The sequence below is a fragment of the Mandrillus leucophaeus genome, unplaced genomic scaffold (assembly GCF_000951045.1).
Source record: "Mandrillus leucophaeus isolate KB7577 unplaced genomic scaffold, Mleu.le_1.0 Scaffold1033, whole genome shotgun sequence".
In the NCBI taxonomy this organism is placed as follows: Eukaryota; Metazoa; Chordata; class Mammalia; order Primates; family Cercopithecidae; genus Mandrillus; species Mandrillus leucophaeus.
Window position 1 is genome coordinate 220124 of NW_012098466.1, and position 6505 is coordinate 226628.

Below are 6505 nucleotides of genomic sequence, written 5' to 3' on the forward strand. Positions count from 1 at the left end.
AGATGGTCACAGGCAAACTACCATATAAGCCAGTTAGTTAATCTCTGTGTAATGGTCACGGTTATAGCCCATAATCTCAGCCATTTCAAAATACTTAAGTCACAGCCCAACAAGGATGAATCGATGTAAACTTCTCAGTGATGCCGTAAGGACGTGGCTGGCATGCATTCACTGGTAATAAGTCAGAATCAGTCAGGTGGAAGGCTGTGGTGTAATGACTTAATGGAAGGAAGCCTGAAACAAACAGGGTCATAATGACAATGTGGCTAATCTCATCTGCAGCTATTCGCTTAGGCTTTCTGAGCTTAATTTTCCTACCTATAAATTGCCAGACCTGATTATTTCCAATGACTGTTAAGAACCAAATTAGATAATGGACACGAAAGTGGCTGAAAGACTAAAATCGTGCTCTGTAAAAATGTAAGGTGAGGAGAACCAACAACGAGGGGATAAACTGTGAACCAGGGAAACATCTTAAAATTATAGACTAAATTCACAACTTTTGTGCAAAAACCAGGAGTCCCAGGCATGTGGTGTTAGGCTTTGGGAGTAACACACTGGGCTTGTTCTTAATGCACCAGGGGGAAGAGAGGCTGGAGAAAGTTGTGTCACAGGTAGAGGGTCGTGACTACAAGCTGTCCAGGTTCTTGGCATTTTGAACAAAGAATTGGACAAAACGCCCAGCAAAGCAAAGAAAGAATAAAGCACAAAAGAACGAAGGCAGGGATTTACTGAAAACGAAAGTACACTCTGGGAGCAGACCCAAGCAGTGGCTCAATGGCCCAGATACAGATTCTTCTTGGGTCCAAATACCCACTAGAAGTTTCCCGTTGGCCACTTCATGCTCACCTCATGTAACTGAAGTGGTAGCCCACAATCAGTCTGATTGGTTGCAGAAAGCAGCCAATCAGAGGCTGAAGAGAAGTTACAAATGTCACACTCAAAGGAAAAAGCCAATCAGAGGCTAGGGTGAAGCTACAAAGTTATAGTTCTGTGCAAACCCAGACACTGCTGGTGTGCACAGCAACCATTCAGACGCTGGAATGAAGTTACAAAGTTGCAAAGGAAGACTCCACCTGCACTCAGTATGATTTGTGGCAGACAGCCAATTTCCCATCGTCCAGACAGAAAAGGTCAAAGGGAGTAACCTCTGGTCCTTTTGTTACTTAAGCGGAGGGTTACGGTTCTCCTTTCAATTGAGTTCTAGGAAGTCGGTGTGATGTGTTTTCCTTTCAATTGAGTTCTAGGAAGTCGGTGTGATGGGTTTTCCTTTCATTTTAGTTCTAGGAAGTTGGCATGAAACAGCCTTAGGTTCCCTGCCTCCAGACCCCATTCTCCTGCCTCAGTGGCAGCCTGGGTGAGAAGAGGAGACCAAGAGACCTGTTCATAAAAGCCTACTGGCTTGGAATAAAATCCAAAATTTCTCGGTACAGCATGTAAGACCCTCTACACCTGATCCCAGTCACATTATGGGCCCATTTCTGTCTAGTCTCATCCCATGCTGAGTGACTCTAGACACTGTGCTGCCTCCCAAAGGTATTCTGCACATCCATGCTCCAGGGCCAGCTACCACCATGGTTTTCTGGCTGTGGTGGCCTCTCCCCAGAGCACCCCATCACCTCTCATCTACCTTTGTGCCACTGTCCCCAGGTATTATTTCTTCTGGTGCTTTGGTCCTTGATCAGTATGTACTACCTTCTAAATAGCTTTCTGTTTCTCCTTCCTCTTTCCTTTGTATTTATCTCTATTTCTAAAATAAGTCTTTTTAAAATTCAACTTTTGCTTTGTTAGATTGAAAGGGTTTTAAAAGGCAGAGGCCATTTCTTATCTTTGTAACACCAACCACTACAAGTATTGTTCCTTTAACTTAATTTACATAAGTGTTTATAGAGTGAATATAAACACGGCAATCTCAATACACTCCACTGGAAGACACTGAGCAGTATGCTGAACCTAGGTTATTCTAAAGCAATCCCAACGTTCTCTAATCTAAAATCTGAGTATGTCGAAATCTTAATTCAGGACAGAGACAGGAAAAGCTGCTTCTCATAACCAAGCTTGCTACCAACGGAAAGCTAAGCAAACTCTAGTACAGCATGAATATCCTTTACCCTGGTGGGGTGGGTAATTATTCCTAACCTCAGCTCCAGCCACTCCCCCAGCCCACTGTGCACATCTAACTTTAATGATATCAAGACTATTTGTTCTCCGGCAGATCACATTTTCCCTTATATCCTGTGTCTTTGGACCTGTTGTCCTGTTTGTATGGAGTGTCCTCCCAGAAAAATGCCTTTCATCCTCAAGTCTTAGCTCAAACTGAACTCTCCTCTTTAACATTTCCTGATTTCTTCAGGTGGACTTAGGAAGATCTTTCCAGAAGCACTCACTCCCAACCCCACCCTGGGAACCCACATCTCTATTTTATCCATTATCACACTTCACAAACTATTTGTTTAAAGGCCCCTCTTTTAACAAAGTGTCTCAAAGATAAGATTGGTTCTTATTGTTTTTGTATAGCCAGCTTGCAAACATTCAACAGATACTGAATGAATGAATCAATGACGAATAAAGGCACCACCCAATCTACCAACATCAATTATCTACCAATAGCTACCCTACCCACACTGCGTTCAGGATTGAGTGCTCACTGGTCGATATGTCTAGAAGAGGCAAACGCAGAGTGCAGCACCAACAGTTTTCACCTACCTGAGCAATATTCCCACAGAAACAATACTACCATCAATGTATAGGTTTCAAAGCTGGCCCATCAAGCCCTGTTCAATTTGAAAAATCTAAAATAGTTAAAGCTGTATTGAGGGAAATTAAGATTTCTACTTACTCAGATTCTACATTAGGAAATGTTGGGATTACTTTAGAACTAACTTGGGCTTAGAGTATTGCTCTGTGTCTGCCAGCATAGTGCCATGACTAAAAATGAGAAGTATTTTAGTACAACTCCCTGTCTGTTTTGTAGACTCTCATGGACTAAAAAAAAACCTAGCCGTCCCTTATAGGATAAATATCTTTGGAAAAACATGTTCCAATTCACTGTGGACTTCTGCATTGCTCACATTTAAAATCAGAGGTTTCCTTTAAACAGAATCTCCATTCTCTTTGCAGATTAGCCATGGCACTTCTCGCGTGTTGGCTGGGTTTTCCACCTCTCTCCCTCTTCTTTCTTTCACCTCCTCCACTTGTATGATCAGGAAAAATTAGTTTAATATTGGCCAAAATAAAACAATAATAAATAAATCTTCTAGGGGAAAAAATTACACTCCATTTACATTGCTCCAACCTCAGTGGGGGCCTCAACACTGCTGAGCCCTGCTCCTTTCTCTCCGGACCACCGAACTTGCTGAGACCTTAGCCACCACTTGCCCCAAACTTCTCTGTTTTGCTCAAACTCCAATCTCAATGCCATCTGTTTTCACTTCCAAATAACACCCTTCTCTCATCCCTCACTTCACAGAGAAATTTACAGCAGCCGGACACGGGTTGTCTTACTCCATTTGGGCTGCTCTAACAAAATGCTATAAACTGGGTAGCTTACCAATAACAGAAAATGGTATTTCTCACAGTTCTGGAGACTAGAAAGTCCATGATTATGGCACCAGTGGATCAGGTGTCTGGCAAGGGTCCACTTTTTGGTTCATGGATGGCACCTTCTCGCTGTGTCCTCACATGGTAGAAGGGAATAGCTAGTTCTCTTTTATAAGGGCACTAATTCCATTCATGAAAGCTCTACCTCCATGAACTAATCATCTTCCAAAGGCCCCACCTCCAAATGCCATCATCTTGGAGGTTAGGATGTCAACATACGGACTTGAAGGAGACACAAACATTCAGACCATAGCAGGCTCCCTCTCTAATTTTTAAATAAAGGACCTCACTGTCTGGCAGTCTGTCTCACAAATTCAGTATCTCAAGTTAAGCCTCATGGTCAGTTTATAAGGAAGATACATCACACCCAGCTGACAGATGGATGATGAGCAAACTGAGGATCAAAGGGATTAAATGATGTGTCCACAGTCCCATGACGACTAAGTGACAAACAGAACCTGGTTATCCTAACCCTCAGTTCACACTGCATGCACCACACCTGTTTCAGGATAGTCCCAATTTATCTTCACATTCACCCTTCATATGTCCCACAGTCTAGCCAAACTGGCCAAATGAACCTACCCAAGCATTTTAACAAATAAACTAGCCTTTGCTTCTTAAAAAAAAAAAAAATGTGATCTTTTTATGATTGCAGAATATTTGCTTATTCTGGGGAGACTGAAGAGGAAGGATCCCTTGAACCCAAGAGCTCAAGTTTGCAGTGAGCTATGATCTCGCCAACGCACTCCAGCCTGGGCAACAGAATGAGATCCTGTCTCAAAAAAAAAAAAAAAAAAAATAAAGAAAGTCATCCATAAAAAATAAAAAGAATGAACAATCTACAGTTATACACAATATGAATGAATCACACAACTTTGGGTGCCAGAAACCAAGACACCAAAGAGCACATGCTGTATGATTTCATTTATACGAGGAAAAAAAACAGTCAAAACTATGAGATGCCAATAGAAGTGAGGAACACAGGGCCTATGGAGATGCTGATAATGCTGTTATTCTCGATCTGTCCACTTGATGCATGGATTTGTTCAGTGTATGAAAATTCAATAAACTGTATGTGCATGTGCATATACGTGTACACACAGATACAACATACTTGAAGTCAAAAATCAATGTTAATATTTTAATATTTTGGTATGTCTTCATTCTGGTGCTGTTTTTTCCTTTTGGTATTACTGTTTTAAAAAATACAAAAATTCTTATCACCTTGTATGTATAATTTTGTATTCTGTCATTTTTTTTCTTATAAAAAAGTAAAGCATTTACCTAAAGTACCGTAAATTCTTCATAAATATTTTAATGGCTGTATAACAATCCATCTGGAGTCTGTACCATAATTTACTTAACCAGTGCCCTGATATCAACCATTAGATGTTTCTAATGTTTATTATTATAAATACTGCTGGAGTAAATGCCCTTACTATTTTAGTTTTTTAGCCACTCTCTCCTCTTACTCAGCTTTGTATGTTTATATTACATATTATAGCTTATATAATATTTATGTACTTACTGTATCCTTAATGGTTGATAATAAACTTCCCCAAATCACAGACCACTTCATTCTTCCTCATAACCTTATGTCAGTCTCCCAAATATGGTCAGGTACTTACTATTTGTTGAAGTGTTTTTGGAAGCCAAGTAAAACTTCCATTCCCATTAATCTAGATTTCAGTATCACCTAAGTCATCCATGTAATATGCATGATTAAGTCAGTCATATTCCAAATTATTCGTTTGGTCTTCACACCTAGTGTTTACTGGCAGTTTGGCATGGTCCTGATTTAGGGTATAAATTCACTCACCGACTAGCTGTGCTGGGCCCACGGATCCAGTGAGAATCAGTGAGAGTCAGACAAGTGCCTGCCATTAAAGAGCTTACAGTCATTGGATAACTAAATATGGATCCTGCTTTCCAGGAGACCCAAAGTCTAGCAGGGAAAGCAATACTAAACCAATCTGGACTTCTCACTCTCGTGATTGAAATCACAAGTGCTCAGACGGGAACAAATACCAATTCCAGAGCCAAACTCTGAAAACTTCTCCTGGGTGGTTACCTTCATGTTTGTTAGTCTGTGGATGAATGTGTCTGCCGTATTTACAATAAATTTTGAAGTGTTTTACAAACATTACTAATGCTATCGTATCTGCCAATGCAAAAGCACAGTACATTTTTAAAGTGCTAATAAAAAGAGACACACACCATAACAGAAACAAAAAGAAAGCTCATTGGAAACAGCTGAGAGTGGTGAAAAAATATTTTTCTTCTTCTGTGTTTTTTTTTTTTTTTTTTTAAAATGAAATGAAAACTAGGAAGATCCCTGGAGGGCAAAGGATGAAATACAAGCATTAGTGACTGACCAGAACACAGGAGAGAGATCATCAGAAGTTTTTCCATTCTGAAAGTGCAACAGGATGATCGGTGCCAAAGGTGGGAACTTGGCCCAATGTTAGTTCAGGAGGCCAGAAAATTGTTCCACAACAGAAAGGCTGTGCATAACCAAGGTTCCTTACAATTCAAGAGGCAAGGAGTGAACCTGGAGATCAAGGGCTACTGAGGGGCTCCCCAGAGTCCCACAAAAATCATTAAGAAGCCATGTGCTTGCAGAGATTTTTAATGCAGACAAAGCTGCTCCATTTTAGAAAAAGATACCCCTAGAACATCCAGCAGCAAGGACATAATCAGTTATAATGCTTCAAAGAACCAACTTGCATTCCTTGAACTGCATCAAGGACCACAAGCTTAAAGATCTCTTAGTCACTTGAAACTCATGAAGAAATGAGCTTAAGAAGAGCCTCTCAGAAGCCTAGTTGTTTGAAGTAGAGGGCTTCTAAAATTACAGCAAAGGAATAAGAACTACGTATGCATATGATATAGAAAAAAGGCACGG

At 40.5% G+C, this 6505-nt stretch overlaps 1 protein-coding gene across 1 annotated transcript in view; it reads right to left on the minus strand.

Moving 5' to 3' along the window:
* Nucleotides 1-3683, minus strand: part of RASSF8 (Ras association (RalGDS/AF-6) domain family (N-terminal) member 8) — a 109998-nt gene extending 106315 nt beyond the window's left edge. Inside the window, exon 1 of the mRNA XM_011978568.1 lies at nt 3551-3683. The gene's annotated coding sequence lies outside the window, so the exon portion shown is untranslated. The remainder of the gene's footprint in view (nt 1-3550) is intronic.
* Nucleotides 3684-6505: the final 2822 nt, after the last annotated feature.